This window comes from Anopheles arabiensis, chromosome 2 (assembly GCF_016920715.1).
Source record: "Anopheles arabiensis isolate DONGOLA chromosome 2, AaraD3, whole genome shotgun sequence".
In the NCBI taxonomy this organism is placed as follows: domain Eukaryota; kingdom Metazoa; phylum Arthropoda; class Insecta; order Diptera; family Culicidae; genus Anopheles; species Anopheles arabiensis.
In genome coordinates, this window is record NC_053517.1 from 77,024,353 (window position 1) to 77,038,327 (window position 13,975).

General features: G+C 46.7%; 28 non-coding genes across 28 annotated transcripts; all 28 read right to left on the bottom strand.

The window, feature by feature from the left end:
* Positions 1-47: 47 nt before the first annotated feature.
* LOC120899257 lies at positions 48-166 on the bottom strand. Its single transcript, XR_005739060.1, has one exon. It is a non-coding gene; the product is annotated as a 5S ribosomal RNA (ribosomal RNA).
* A 380-nt stretch (positions 167-546) lies between these two features.
* LOC120899258 lies at positions 547-665 on the bottom strand. The gene has a single exon (XR_005739061.1). It is a non-coding gene; the product is annotated as a 5S ribosomal RNA (ribosomal RNA).
* Positions 666-1,045: 380 nt separating this feature from the next.
* Positions 1,046-1,164, bottom strand: LOC120899259. Its single transcript, XR_005739062.1, has one exon. It is a non-coding gene; the product is annotated as a 5S ribosomal RNA (ribosomal RNA).
* A 708-nt stretch (positions 1,165-1,872) lies between these two features.
* LOC120899260 lies at positions 1,873-1,991 on the bottom strand. The gene has a single exon (XR_005739063.1). It is a non-coding gene; the product is annotated as a 5S ribosomal RNA (ribosomal RNA).
* A 380-nt stretch (positions 1,992-2,371) lies between these two features.
* On the bottom strand, positions 2,372-2,490 carry LOC120899261. The gene has a single exon (XR_005739064.1). It is a non-coding gene; the product is annotated as a 5S ribosomal RNA (ribosomal RNA).
* A 380-nt stretch (positions 2,491-2,870) lies between these two features.
* Positions 2,871-2,989, bottom strand: LOC120898903. The gene has a single exon (XR_005738712.1). It is a non-coding gene; the product is annotated as a 5S ribosomal RNA (ribosomal RNA).
* A 380-nt stretch (positions 2,990-3,369) lies between these two features.
* LOC120898904 lies at positions 3,370-3,488 on the bottom strand. The gene has a single exon (XR_005738713.1). It is a non-coding gene; the product is annotated as a 5S ribosomal RNA (ribosomal RNA).
* Positions 3,489-3,867: 379 nt separating this feature from the next.
* LOC120898905 lies at positions 3,868-3,986 on the bottom strand. The gene has a single exon (XR_005738714.1). It is a non-coding gene; the product is annotated as a 5S ribosomal RNA (ribosomal RNA).
* A 379-nt stretch (positions 3,987-4,365) lies between these two features.
* On the bottom strand, positions 4,366-4,484 carry LOC120898906. The gene has a single exon (XR_005738715.1). It is a non-coding gene; the product is annotated as a 5S ribosomal RNA (ribosomal RNA).
* Positions 4,485-4,864: 380 nt separating this feature from the next.
* On the bottom strand, positions 4,865-4,983 carry LOC120898907. The gene has a single exon (XR_005738716.1). It is a non-coding gene; the product is annotated as a 5S ribosomal RNA (ribosomal RNA).
* Positions 4,984-5,362: 379 nt separating this feature from the next.
* LOC120898909 lies at positions 5,363-5,481 on the bottom strand. Its single transcript, XR_005738718.1, has one exon. It is a non-coding gene; the product is annotated as a 5S ribosomal RNA (ribosomal RNA).
* A 377-nt stretch (positions 5,482-5,858) lies between these two features.
* On the bottom strand, positions 5,859-5,977 carry LOC120898910. The gene has a single exon (XR_005738719.1). It is a non-coding gene; the product is annotated as a 5S ribosomal RNA (ribosomal RNA).
* Positions 5,978-6,358: 381 nt separating this feature from the next.
* On the bottom strand, positions 6,359-6,477 carry LOC120898911. The gene has a single exon (XR_005738720.1). It is a non-coding gene; the product is annotated as a 5S ribosomal RNA (ribosomal RNA).
* A 378-nt stretch (positions 6,478-6,855) lies between these two features.
* LOC120898912 lies at positions 6,856-6,974 on the bottom strand. The gene has a single exon (XR_005738721.1). It is a non-coding gene; the product is annotated as a 5S ribosomal RNA (ribosomal RNA).
* A 377-nt stretch (positions 6,975-7,351) lies between these two features.
* On the bottom strand, positions 7,352-7,470 carry LOC120898913. Its single transcript, XR_005738722.1, has one exon. It is a non-coding gene; the product is annotated as a 5S ribosomal RNA (ribosomal RNA).
* Positions 7,471-7,854: 384 nt separating this feature from the next.
* LOC120898914 lies at positions 7,855-7,973 on the bottom strand. The gene has a single exon (XR_005738723.1). It is a non-coding gene; the product is annotated as a 5S ribosomal RNA (ribosomal RNA).
* Positions 7,974-8,355: 382 nt separating this feature from the next.
* On the bottom strand, positions 8,356-8,474 carry LOC120898915. Its single transcript, XR_005738724.1, has one exon. It is a non-coding gene; the product is annotated as a 5S ribosomal RNA (ribosomal RNA).
* Positions 8,475-8,855: 381 nt separating this feature from the next.
* Positions 8,856-8,974, bottom strand: LOC120898916. Its single transcript, XR_005738725.1, has one exon. It is a non-coding gene; the product is annotated as a 5S ribosomal RNA (ribosomal RNA).
* A 380-nt stretch (positions 8,975-9,354) lies between these two features.
* On the bottom strand, positions 9,355-9,473 carry LOC120898917. Its single transcript, XR_005738726.1, has one exon. It is a non-coding gene; the product is annotated as a 5S ribosomal RNA (ribosomal RNA).
* A 383-nt stretch (positions 9,474-9,856) lies between these two features.
* Positions 9,857-9,975, bottom strand: LOC120898918. The gene has a single exon (XR_005738727.1). It is a non-coding gene; the product is annotated as a 5S ribosomal RNA (ribosomal RNA).
* A 381-nt stretch (positions 9,976-10,356) lies between these two features.
* LOC120898920 lies at positions 10,357-10,475 on the bottom strand. The gene has a single exon (XR_005738729.1). It is a non-coding gene; the product is annotated as a 5S ribosomal RNA (ribosomal RNA).
* Positions 10,476-10,854: 379 nt separating this feature from the next.
* Positions 10,855-10,973, bottom strand: LOC120898921. Its single transcript, XR_005738730.1, has one exon. It is a non-coding gene; the product is annotated as a 5S ribosomal RNA (ribosomal RNA).
* Positions 10,974-11,353: 380 nt separating this feature from the next.
* LOC120898922 lies at positions 11,354-11,472 on the bottom strand. The gene has a single exon (XR_005738731.1). It is a non-coding gene; the product is annotated as a 5S ribosomal RNA (ribosomal RNA).
* Positions 11,473-11,852: 380 nt separating this feature from the next.
* On the bottom strand, positions 11,853-11,971 carry LOC120898924. The gene has a single exon (XR_005738732.1). It is a non-coding gene; the product is annotated as a 5S ribosomal RNA (ribosomal RNA).
* Positions 11,972-12,354: 383 nt separating this feature from the next.
* LOC120898925 lies at positions 12,355-12,473 on the bottom strand. The gene has a single exon (XR_005738733.1). It is a non-coding gene; the product is annotated as a 5S ribosomal RNA (ribosomal RNA).
* A 381-nt stretch (positions 12,474-12,854) lies between these two features.
* On the bottom strand, positions 12,855-12,973 carry LOC120898926. Its single transcript, XR_005738734.1, has one exon. It is a non-coding gene; the product is annotated as a 5S ribosomal RNA (ribosomal RNA).
* Positions 12,974-13,351: 378 nt separating this feature from the next.
* Positions 13,352-13,470, bottom strand: LOC120898927. The gene has a single exon (XR_005738735.1). It is a non-coding gene; the product is annotated as a 5S ribosomal RNA (ribosomal RNA).
* A 380-nt stretch (positions 13,471-13,850) lies between these two features.
* Positions 13,851-13,969, bottom strand: LOC120898928. Its single transcript, XR_005738736.1, has one exon. It is a non-coding gene; the product is annotated as a 5S ribosomal RNA (ribosomal RNA).
* Between the last annotated feature and the right edge of the window lie 6 nt (positions 13,970-13,975).

Consider the following 13,975-nt stretch of genomic DNA (forward strand, 5'->3'; position numbering starts at 1 on the left):
CGACCAAACACATCCCCGATGAGGCTGAGAAAAGCAAAAGGTGAAGATGCCAACGACACATGGTTTTCCCAAGTGGTCACCCACCTAAGTACTAGCCATGCCCGATGTTGCTTAACTTCGGTGATCGGACGAGAACCGGTGTTTTCAACATGGTATGGTCGTTGACAACCATGCCCGCCGCTAACACGCAACATAAACCAACGTCACACCGCCGTCCAACGTTCAAATCTAATGTGGAATTCATCTTTTCTGCAGCCTCCACAAGTCACAGGGCACAAGCTACAGTGCTTTTTACACAATAAATTATATCTTCATGAGTGGTTGTTTGAGAAAAAGTATGTTCGACCACAGTTCCCCACTCCAACATGTGCTACGAAGGGCTATAAATAGAACAACATCGCCCTTCGAGGGAAGCGTTAGAAGGAGCAACAATTCATCCAAAAGGAACTTTTTCACAGCGTACTGGGATGACCACAAGGACGATGGATACATTCCATGCGACCAAACACATCCCCGATGAGGCTGAGAAAAGCAAAAAGGTGAAGATGCCAACGACACATGGTTTTCCCAAGTGGTCACCCACCTAAGTACTAGCCATGCCCGATGTTGCTTAACTTCGGTGATCGGACGAGAACCGGTGTTTTCAACATGGTATGGTCGTTGACAACCATGCCCGCCGCTAACACGCAACATAAACCAACGTCACACCGCCGTCCAACGTTCAAATCTAATGTGGAATTCATCTTTTCTGCAGCCTCCACAAGTCACAGGGCACAAGCTACAGTGCTTTTACACAATAAATTATATCTTCATGAGTGGTTGTTTGAGAAAAAGTATGTTCGACCACAGTTCCCCCACTCCAACATGTGCTACGAAGGGCTATAAATAGAACAACATCGCCCTTCGAGGGAAGCGTTGGAAGAAGGAAAGAATTCATCCAAAAGGAACTTTTTTACAGCGTACTGGGATGACCACAAGGACGATGGATACATTCCATGCGACCAAACACATCCCCGATGAGGCTGAGAAAAGCAAAAGGTGAAGATGCCAACGACACATGGTTTTCCCAAGTGGTCACCCACCTAAGTACTAGCCATGCCCGATGTTGCTTAACTTCGGTGATCGGACGAGAACCGGTGTTTTCAACATGGTATGGTCGTTGACAACCATGCCCGCCGCTAACACGCAACATAAACCAACGTCACACCGCCGTCCAACGTTCAAATCTAATGTGGAATTCATCTTTTCTGCAGCCTCCACAAGTCACAGGGCACAAGCTACAGTGCTTTTTACACAATAAATTATATCTTCATGAGTGGTTGTTTGAGAAAAAGTATGTTCGACCACAGTTCCCCACTCCAACATGTGCTGCATGGTTTTCCCAAGTGGTCACCCACCTAAGTACTAGCCATGCCCGATGTGCCATGCCCGATGTTGCTTAACTTCGGTGATCGGACGAGAACCGGTGTTTTCAACATGGTATGGTCGTTGACAACCATGCCCGCCGCTAACACGCAACATAAACCAACGTCACACCGCCGTCCAACGTTCAAATCTAATGTGGAATTCATCTTTTCTGCAGCCTCCACAAGTCACAGGGCACAAGCAACAGTGCTTTTTACACAAATAAATCCACCTTCAAGAGAGGTTGTTTGAGAAAAAGTATGTTCGACCACAGTTCCCCACTCCAACATGTGCTACGAAGGGCTATAAATAGAACAACATCGCCCTTCGAGGGAAGCGTTGGAAGAAGGAAAGAATTCATCCAAAAGGAACTTTTTACAGCGTACTGGGATGACCACAAGGACGATGGATACATTCCATGCGACCAAACACATCCCCGATGAGGCTGAGAAAAGCAAAAGGTGAAGATGCCAACGACACATGGTTTTCCCAAGTGGTCACCCACCTAAGTACTAGCCATGCCCGATGTTGCTTAACTTCGGTGATCGGACGAGAACCGGTGTTTTCAACATGGTATGGTCGTTGACAACCATGCCCGCCGCTAACACGCAACATAAACCAACGTCACACCGCCGTCCAACGTTCAAATCTAATGTGGAATTCATCTTTTCTGCAGCCTCCACAAGTCACAGGGCACAAGCTACAGTGCTTTTTACACAATAAATTATATCTTCATGAGTGGTTGTTTGAGAAAAAGTATGTTCGACCACAGTTCCCCCACTCCAACATGTGCTACGAAGGGCTATAAATAGAACAACATCGCCCTTCGAGGGAAGCGTTAGAAGAGCAACAATTCATCCAAAAGGAACTTTTTTCACAGCGTACTGGGATGACCACAAGGACGATGGATACATTCCATGCGACCAAACACATCCCCGATGAGGCTGAGAAAAGCAAAAGGTGAAGATGCCAACGACACATGGTTTTCCCAAGTGGTCACCCACCTAAGTACTAGCCATGCCCGATGTTGCTTAACTTCGGTGATCGGACGAGAACCGGTGTTTTCAACATGGTATGGTCGTTGACAACCATGCCCGCCGCTAACACGCAACATAAACCAACGTCACACCGCCGTCCAACGTTCAAATCTAATGTGGAATTCATCTTTTCTGCAGCCTCCACAAGTCACAGGGCACAAGCAACAGTGCTTTTTACACAAATAAATCCACCTTCAAGAGAGGTTGTTTGAGAAAAGTATGTTCGACCACAGTTCCCCCACTCCAACATGTGCTACGAAGGGCTATAAATAGAACAACATCGCCCTTCGAGGGAAGCGTTGGAAGAAGGAAAGAATTCATCCAAAAGGAACTTTTTCACAGCGTACTGGGATGACCACAAGGACGATGGATACATTCCATGCGACCAAACACATCCCCGATGAGGCTGAGAAAAGCAAAAGGTGAAGATGCCAACGACACATGGTTTTCCCAAGTGGTCACCCACCTAAGTACTAGCCATGCCCGATGTTGCTTAACTTCGGTGATCGGACGAGAACCGGTGTTTTCAACATGGTATGGTCGTTGACAACCATGCCCGCCGCTAACACGCAACATAAACCAACGTCACACCGCCGTCCAACGTTCAAATCTAATGTGGAATTCATCTTTTCTGCAGCCTCCACAAGTCACAGGGCACAAGCTACAGTGCTTTTTACACAAATAAATCCACCTTCAAGAGAGGTTGTTTGAGAAAAAGTATGTTCGACCACAGTTCCCCCACTCCAACATGTGCTACGAAGGGCTATAAATAGAACAACATCGCCCTTCGAGGGAAGCGTTAGAAGGAGCAACAATTCATCCAAAAGGAACTTTTTCACAGCGTACTGGGATGACCACAAGGACGATGGATACATTCCATGCGACCAAACACATCCCCGATGAGGCTGAGAAAAGCAAAAGGTGAAGATGCCAACGACACATGGTTTTCCCAAGTGGTCACCCACCTAAGTACTAGCCATGCCCGATGTTGCTTAACTTCGGTGATCGGACGAGAACCGGTGTTTTCAACATGGTATGGTCGTTGACAACCATGCCCGCCGCTAACACGCAACATAAACCAACGTCACACCGCCGTCCAACGTTCAAATCTAATGTGGAATTCATCTTTTCTGCAGCCTCCACAAGTCACAGGGCACAAGCAACAGTGCTTTTACACAATAAAACCATCTTCAAGAGAGGTTGTTTGAGAAAAAGTATGTTCGACCACAGTTCCCCACTCCAACATGTGCTACGAAGGGCTATAAATAGAACAACATCGCCCTTCGAGGGAAGCGTTGGAAGAAGGAAAGAATTCATCCAAAAGGAACTTTTTTACAGCGTACTGGGATGACCACAAGGACGATGGATACATTCCATGCGACCAAACACATCCCCGATGAGGCTGAGAAAAGCAAAAAGGTGAAGATGCCAACGACACATGGTTTTCCCAAGTGGTCACCCACCTAAGTACTAGCCATGCCCGATGTTGCTTAACTTCGGTGATCGGACGAGAACCGGTGTTTTCAACATGGTATGGTCGTTGACAACCATGCCCGCCGCTAACACGCAACATAAACCAAAGTCACACCGCCGTCCAACGTTCAAATCTAATGTGGAATTCATCTTTTCTGCAGCCTCCACAAGTCACAGGGCACAAGCAACAGTGCTTTTTACACAATAAATCCACCTTCAAGAGAGGTTGTTTGAGAAAAAGTATGTTCGACCACAGTTCCCCCACTCCAACATGTGCTACGAAGGGCTATAAATAGAACAACATCGCCCTTCGAGGGAAGCGTTGGAAGAAGGAAAGAATTCATCCAAAAGGAACTTTTTACAGCGTACTGGGATGACCACAAGGACGATGGATACATTCCATGCGACCAAACACATCCCCGATGAGGCTGAGAAAAGCAAAAGGTGAAGATGCCAACGACACATGGTTTTCCCAAGTGGTCACCCACCTAAGTACTAGCCATGCCCGATGTTGCTTAACTTCGGTGATCGGACGAGAACCGGTGTTTTCAACATGGTATGGTCGTTGACAACCATGCCCGCCGCTAACACGCAACATAAACCAACGTCACACCGCCGTCCAACGTTCAAATCTAGTGTAGAATTCATCTTTTCTGCAGCCTCCACAAGTCACAGGGCTCAAGCTACAGTGCTTTTTACACAATAAATCCACCTTCAAGAGTGGTTGTTTGAGAAAAAGTATGTTCGACCACAGTTCTCCCACTCCAACATATGCTACGAAGGGCTATAAATAGAACAACATCGCCCTTCGAGGGAAGCGTTGGAAGAAGGAAAGAATTCATCCAAAAGGAACTTTTTTACAGCGTACTGGGATGACCACAAGGACGATGGATACATTCCATGCGACCAAACACATCCCCGATGAGGCTGAGAAAAGCAAAAGGTGAAGATGCCAACGACACATGGTTTTCCCAAGTGGTCACCCACCTAAGTACTAGCCATGCCCGATGTTGCTTAACTTCGGTGATCGGACGAGAACCGGTGTTTTCAACATGGTATGGTCGTTGACAACCATGCCCGCCGCTAACACGCAACATAAACCAACGTCACACCGCCGTCCAACGTTCAAATCTAATGTGGAATTCATCTTTTCTGCAGCCTCCACAAGTCACAGGGCACAAGCTACAGTGCTTTTTACACAATAAATTATATCTTCATGAGTGGTTGTTTGAGAAAAAGTATGTTCGACCACAGTTCCCCACTCCAACATGTGCTACGAAGGGCTATAAATAGAACAACATCGCCCTTCGAGGGAAGCGTTAGAAGGAGCAACAATTCATCCAAAAGGAACTTTTTCACAGCGTACTGGGATGACCACAAGGACGATGGATACATTCCATGCGACCAAACACATCCCCGATGAGGCTGAGAAAAGCAAAAGGTGAAGATGCCAACGACACATGGTTTTCCCAAGTGGTCACCCACCTAAGTACTAGCCATGCCCGATGTTGCTTAACTTCGGTGATCGGACGAGAACCGGTGTTTTCAACATGGTATGGTCGTTGACAACCATGCCCGCCGCTAACACGCAACATAAACCAACGTCACACCGCCGTCCAACGTTCAAATCTAATGTGGAATTCATCTTTTCTGCAGCCTCCACAAGTCACAGGGCACAAGCAACAGTGCTTTTTACACAATAAACCACCTTCAAGAGTGGTTGTTTGAGAAAAGTATGTTCGACCACAGTTCCCCCACTCCAACATGTGCTACGAAGGGCTATAAATAGAACAACATCGCCCTTCGAGGGAAGCGTTGGAAGAAGGAAAGAATTCATCCAAAAGGAACTTTTTACAGCGTACTGGGATGACCACAAGGACGATGGATACATTCCATGCGACCAAACACATCCCCGATGAGGCTGAGAAAAGCAAAAGGTGAAGATGCCAACGACACATGGTTTTCCCAAGTGGTCACCCACCTAAGTACTAGCCATGCCCGATGTTGCTTAACTTCGGTGATCGGACGAGAACCGGTGTTTTCAACATGGTATGGTCGTTGACAACCATGCCCGCCGCTAACACGCAACATAAACCAACGTCACACCGCCGTCCAACGTTCAAATCTAATGTGGAATTCATCTTTTCTGCAGCCTCCACAAGTCACAGGGCACAAGCTACAGTGCTTTTTACACAATAAATTATATCTTCATGAGTGGTTGTTTGAGAAAAAGTATGTTCGACCACAGTTCCCCCACTCCAACATGTGCTACGAAGGGCTATAAATAGAACAACATCGCCCTTCGAGGGAAGCGTTAGAAGGAGCAACAATTCATCCAAAAGGAACTTTTTTCACAGCGTACTGGGATGACCACAAGGACGATGGATACATTCCATGCGACCAAACACATCCCCGATGAGGCTGAGAAAAGCAAAAGGTGAAGATGCCAACGACACATGGTTTTCCCAAGTGGTCACCCACCTAAGTACTAGCCATGCCCGATGTTGCTTAACTTCGGTGATCGGACGAGAACCGGTGTTTTCAACATGGTATGGTCGTTGACAACCATGCCCGCCGCTAACACGCAACATAAACCAACGTCACACCGCCGTCCAACGTTCAAATCTAATGTGGAATTCATCTTTTCTGCAGCCTCCACAAGTCACAGGGCACAAGCAACAGTGCTTTTTACACAAATAAATCCACCTTCAAGAGAGGTTGTTTGAGAAAAAGTATGTTCGACCACAGTTCCCCCACTCCAACATGTGCTACGAAGGGCTATAAATAGAACAACATCGCCCTTCGAGGGAAGCGTTAGAAGGAGCAACAATTCATCCAAAGGAACTTTTCACAGCGTACTGGGATGACCACAAGGACGATGGATACATTCCATGCGACCAAACACATCCCCGATGAGGCTGAGAAAAGCAAAAGGTGAAGATGCCAACGACACATGGTTTTCCCAAGTGGTCACCCACCTAAGTACTAGCCATGCCCGATGTTGCTTAACTTCGGTGATCGGACGAGAACCGGTGTTTTCAACATGGTATGGTCGTTGACAACCATGCCCGCCGCTAACACGCAACATAAACCAACGTCACACCGCCGTCCAACGTTCAAATCTAATGTGGAATTCATCTTTTCTGCAGCCTCCACAAGTCACAGGGCACAAGCTACAGTGCTTTTTACACAATAAAACATATCTTCATGAGTGGTTGTTTGAGAAAAGTATGTTCGACCACAGTTCCCCACTCCAACATGTGCTACGAAGGGCTATAAATAGAACAACATCGCCCTTCGAGGGAAGCGTTAGAAGGAGCAACAATTCATCCAAAGGAACTTTTTCACAGCGTACTGGGATGACCACAAGGACGATGGATACATTCCATGCGACCAAACACATCCCCGATGAGGCTGAGAAAAGCAAAAGGTGAAGATGCCAACGACACATGGTTTTCCCAAGTGGTCACCCACCTAAGTACTAGCCATGCCCGATGTTGCTTAACTTCGGTGATCGGACGAGAACCGGTGTTTTCAACATGGTATGGTCGTTGACAACCATGCCCGCCGCTAACACGCAACATAAACCAACGTCACACCGCCGTCTAACGTTCAAATCTAATGTGGAATTCATCTTTTCTGCAGCCTTCCACAAGTCACAGGGCTCAAGCTACAGTGCTTTTCACACAATAAAACACATTTTCAATAGTGGTTGTTTGAGAAAAAGTATGTTCGACCACAGTTCCCCCACTCCAACAATATGCTACGAAGGGCTATAAATAGAACAACATCGCCCTTCGAGGGAAGCATTAGAAGAAGGAAAGAATTCATCCAAAAGGAACTTTTTCACAGCGTACTGCGATGACCACAAGGACGATGGATACATTCCATGCGACCAAACACATCCCCGATGAGGCTGAGAAAAGCAAAAAGGTGAAGATGCCAACGACACATGGTTTTCCCAAGTGGTCACCCACCTAAGTACTAGCCATGCCCGATGTTGCTTAACTTCGGTGATCGGACGAGAACCGGTGTTTTCAACATGGTATGGTCGTTGACAACCATGCCCGCCGCTAACACGCAACATAAACCAACGTCACACCGCCGTCTAACGTTCAAATCTAGTGTGGAATTCATCTTTTCTGCAGTCTCCACAAGTCACAGGACACAAGCTTCGATGCTTTTCACACAATAAAACACATTTTCAATAGTGGTTGTTTGAGAAAAAGTATGTTCGACCACAGTTCCCCCACTCCAACATATGCTACGCAGGGCTATAAATAGAACAACATCGCCCTTCGAGGGAAGCGTTAGAAGAAGGAAAGAATTCATCCAAAAGGAACTTTTTTACAGCGTACTGGGATGACCACAAGGACGATGGATACATTCCATGCGACCAAACACATCCCCGATGAGGCTGAGAAAAGCAAAAAGGTGAAGATGCCAACGACACATGGTTTTCCCAAGTGGTCACCCACCTAAGTACTAGCCATGCCCGATGTTGCTTAACTTCGGTGATCGGACGAGAACCGGTGTTTTCAACATGGTATGGTCGTTGACAACCATGCCCGCCGCTAACACGCAACATAAACCAACGTCACACCGCCGTCTAACGTTCAAATCTAGTGTGGAATTCATCTTTTCTGCAGTCTCCACAAGTCACAGGACACAAGCTTCGATGCTTTTCACACAATAAAACACATTTTCAATAGTGGTTGTTTGAGAAAAAGTATGTTCGACCACAGTTCCCCCACTCCAACATATGCTACGCAGGGCTATAAATAGAACAACATCGCCCTTCGAGGGAAGCGTTAGAAGAAGGAAAGAATTCATCCAAAAGGAACTTTTTTACAGCGTACTGGGATGACCACAAGGACGATGGATACATTCCATGCGACCAAACACATCCCCGATGAGGCTGAGAAAAGCAAAAGGTGAAGATGCCAACGACACATGGTTTTCCCAAGTGGTCACCCACCTAAGTACTAGCCATGCCCGATGTTGCTTAACTTCGGTGATCGGACGAGAACCGGTGTTTTCAACATGGTATGGTCGTTGACAACCATGCCCGCCGCTAACACGCAACATAAACCAACGTCACACCGCCGTCCAACGTTCAAATCTAATGTGGAATTCATCTTTTCTGCAGCCTCCACAAGTCACAGGGCTCAAGCTACAGTGCTTTTTACACAATAAATTATATCTTCATGAGTGGTTGTTTGAGAAAAGTATGTTCGACCACAGTTCCCCACTCCAACATGTGCTACGAAGGGCTATAAATAGAACAACATCGCCCTTCGAGGGAAGCGTTGGAAGAAGGAAAGAATTCATCCAAAAGGAACTTTTTCACAGCGTACTGGGATGACCACAAGGACGATGGATACATTCCATGCGACCAAACACATCCCCGATGAGGCTGAGAAAAGCAAAAAGGTGAAGATGCCAACGACACATGGTTTTCCCAAGTGGTCACCCACCTAAGTACTAGCCATGCCCGATGTTGCTTAACTTCGGTGATCGGACGAGAACCGGTGTTTTCAACATGGTATGGTCGTTGACAACCATGCCCGCCGCTAACACGCAACATAAACCAACGTCACACCGCCGTCTAACGTTCAAATCTAATGTGGAATTCATCTTTTCTGCAGCCTTCACAAGTCACAGGGCTCAAGCTACAGTGCTTTTCACACAATAAAACACATTTTCAATAGTGGTTGTTTGAGAAAAAGTATGTTCGACCACAGTTCCCCCACTCCAACAATATGCTACGAAGGGCTATAAATAGAACAACATCGCCCTTCGAGGGAAGCATTAGAAGAAGGAAAGAATTCATCCAAAAGGAACTTTTTCACAGCGTACTGCGATGACCACAAGGACGATGGATATATTCCATGCGACCAAACACATCCCCGATGAGGCTGAGAAAAGCAAAAAGGTGAAGATGCCAACGACACATGGTTTTCCCAAGTGGTCACCCACCTAAGTACTAGCCATGCCCGATGTTGCTTAACTTCGGTGATCGGACGAGAACCGGTGTTTTCAACATGGTATGGTCGTTGACAACCATGCCCGCCGCTAACACGCAACATAAACCAACGTCACACCGCCGTCCAACGTTCAAATCTAATGTGGAATTCATCTTTTCTGCAGCCTCCACAAGTCACAGGGCACAAGCAACAGTGCTTTTCACACAATAAATCACATCTTCAAGAGTGGTTGTTTGAGAAAAAGTATGTTCGACCACAGTTCCCCCACTCCAACATGTGCTACGAAGGGCTATAAATAGAACAACATCGCCCTTCGAGGGAAGCGTTGGAAGAAGGAAAGAATTCATCCAAAAGGAACTTTTTCACAGCGTACTGGGATGACCACAAGGACGATGGATACATTCCATGCGACCAAACACATCCCCGATGAGGCTGAGAAAAGCAAAAGGTGAAGATGCCAACGACACATGGTTTTCCCAAGTGGTCACCCACCTAAGTACTAGCCATGCCCGATGTTGCTTAACTTCGGTGATCGGACGAGAACCGGTGTTTTCAACATGGTATGGTCGTTGACAACCATGCCCGCCGCTAACACGCAACATAAACCAACGTCACACCGCCGTCCAACGTTCAAATCTAATGTGGAATTCATCTTTTCTGCAGCCTCCACAAGTCACAGGGCACAAGCTACAGTGCTTTTACACAATAAATTATATCTTCATGAGTGGTTGTTTGAGAAAAAGTATGTTCGACCACAGTTCCCCCACTCCAACATGTGCTACGAAGGGCTATAAATAGAACAACATCGCCCTTCGAGGGAAGCGTTAGAAGGAGCAACAATTCATCCAAAAGGAACTTTTCACAGCGTACTGGGATGACCACAAGGACGATGGATACATTCCATGCGACCAAACACATCCCCGATGAGGCTGAGAAAAGCAAAAAGGTGAAGATGCCAACGACACATGGTTTTCCCAAGTGGTCACCCACCTAAGTACTAGCCATGCCCGATGTTGCTTAACTTCGGTGATCGGACGAGAACCGGTGTTTTCAACATGGTATGGTCGTTGACAACCATGCCCGCCGCTAACACGCAACATAAACCAACGTCACACCGCCGTCCAACGTTCAAATCTAATGTGGAATTCATCTTTTCTGCAGCCTCCACAAGTCACAGGGCACAAGCTACAATGCTTTTCACACAAATAAATCCACCTTCAAGAGAGGTTGTTTGAGAAAAAGTATGTTCGACCACAGTTCCCCCACTCCAACATGTGCTACGAAGGGCTATAAATAGAACAACATCGCCCTTCGAGGGAAGCGTTAGAAGGAGCAACAATTCATCCAAAAGGAACTTTTTCACAGCGTACTGGGATGACCACAAGGACGATGGATACATTCCATGCGACCAAACACATCCCCGATGAGGCTGAGAAAAGCAAAAGGTGAAGATGCCAACGACACATGGTTTTCCCAAGTGGTCACCCACCTAAGTACTAGCCATGCCCGATGTTGCTTAACTTCGGTGATCGGACGAGAACCGGTGTTTTCAACATGGTATGGTCGTTGACAACCATGCCCGCCGCTAACACGCAACATAAACCAACGTCACACCGCCGTCTAACGTTCAAATCTAATGTGGAATTCATCTTTTCTGCAGCCTCCACAAGTCACAGGGCACAAGCTACAGTGCTTTTTACACAATAAATTATATCTTCATGAGTGGTTGTTTGAGAAAAGTATGTTCGACCACAGTTCCCCCACTCCAACATGTGCTACGAAGGGCTATAAATAGAACAACATCGCCCTTCGAGGGAAGCGTTAGAAGAAGGAACAATTCATCCAAAAGGAACTTTTTTCACAGCGTACTGGGATGACCACAAGGACGATGGATACATTCCATGCGACCAAACACATCCCCGATGAGGCTGAGAAAAGCAAAAGGTGAAGATGCCAACGACACATGGTTTTCCCAAGTGGTCACCCACCTAAGTACTAGCCATGCCCGATGTTGCTTAACTTCGGTGATCGGACGAGAACCGGTGTTTTCAACATGGTATGGTCGTTGACAACCATGCCCGCCGCTAACACGCAACATAAACCAATGTCACACCGCCGTCTAACGTTCAAATCTAATGTGGAATTCATCTTTTCTGCAGCCGCCACAAGTCACAGGGCTCAAGCTTCAGTGCTTTTCACACAATAAAACACATTTTCAATAGTGGTTGTTTGAGAAAAAGTATGTTCGACCACAGTTCCCCCACTCCAACAATATGCTACGAAGGGCTATAAATAGAACAACATCGCCCTTCGAGGGAAGCGTTAGAAGAAGGAAAGAATTCATCCAAAAGGAACTTTTTCACAGCGTACTGAGATGACCACAAGGACGATGGATACATTCCATGCGACCAAACACATCCCCGATGAGGCTGAGAAAAGCAAAAAGGTGAAGATGCCAACGACACATGGTTTTCCCAAGTGGTCACCCACCTAAGTACTAGCCATGCCCGATGTTGCTTAACTTCGGTGATCGGACGAGAACCGGTGTTTTCAACATGGTATGGTCGTTGACAACCATGCCCGCCGCTAACACGCAACATAAACCAACGTCACACCGCCGTCCAACGTTCAAATCTAATGTGGAATTCATCTTTTCTGCAGCCTCCACAAGTCACAGGGCACAAGCTACAGTGCTTTTTACACAAATAAAACACATCTTCATGAGAGGTTGTTTGAGAAAAGTATGTTCGACCACAGTTCCCCCACTCCAACATGTGCTACGAAGGGCTATAAATAGAACAACATCGCCCTTCGAGGGAAGCGTTAGAAGAAGGAAAGAATTCATCCAAAAGAACTTTTTTACAGCGTACTGGGATGACCACAAGGACGATGGATACATTCCATGCGACCAAACACATCCCCGATGAGGCTGAGAAAAGCAAAAAGGTGAAGATGCCAACGACACATGGTTTTCCCAAGTGGTCACCCACCTAAGTACTAGCCATGCCCGATGTTGCTTAACTTCGGTGATCGGACGAGAACCGGTGTTTTCAACATGGTATGGTCGTTGACAACCATGCCCGCCGCTAACACGCAACATAAACCAACGTCACACCGCCGTCCAACGTTCAAATCTAATGTGGAATTCATCTTTTCTGCAGCCTCCACAAGTCACAGGGCACAAGCTACAGTGCTTTTTACACAATAAATTATATCTTCATGAGTGGTTGTTTGAGAAAAAGTATGTTCGACCACAGTTCCCCACTCCAACATGTGCTACGAAGGGCTATAAATAGAACAACATCGCCCTTCGAGGGAAGCGTTAGAAGGAGCAATTCATCCAAAAGGAACTTTTTTCACAGCGTACTGGGATGACCACAAGGACGATGGATACATTCCATGCGACCAAACACATCCCCGATGAGGCTGAGAAAAGCAAAAAGGTGAAGATGCCAACGACACATGGTTTTCCCAAGTGGTCACCCACCTAAGTACTAGCCATGCCCGATGTTGCTTAACTTCGGTGATCGGACGAGAACCGGTGTTTTCAACATGGTATGGTCGTTGACAACCATGCCCGCCGCTAACACGCAACATAAACCAACGTCACACCGCCGTCCAACGTTCAAATCTAATGTGGAATTCATCTTTTCTGCAGCCTCCACAAGTCACAGGGCACAAGCAACAGTGCTTTTTACACAAATAAAACACACCTTCAAGAGAGGTTGTTTGAGAAAAGTATGTTCGACCACAGTTCCCCCACTCCAACATGTGCTACGAAGGGCTATAAATAGAACAACATCGCCCTTCGAGGGAAGCGTTAGAAGAAGGCAACAATTCATCCAAAGGAACTTTTTCACAGCGTACTGGGATGACCACAAGGACGATGGATACATTCCATGCGACCAAACACATCCCCGATGAGGCTGAGAAAAGCAAAAGGTGAAGATGCCAACGACACATGGTTTTCCCAAGTGGTCACCCACCTAAGTACTAGCCATGCCCGATGTTGCTTAACTTCGGTGATCGGACGAGAACCGGTGTTTTCAACATGGTATGGTCGTTGACAACCAT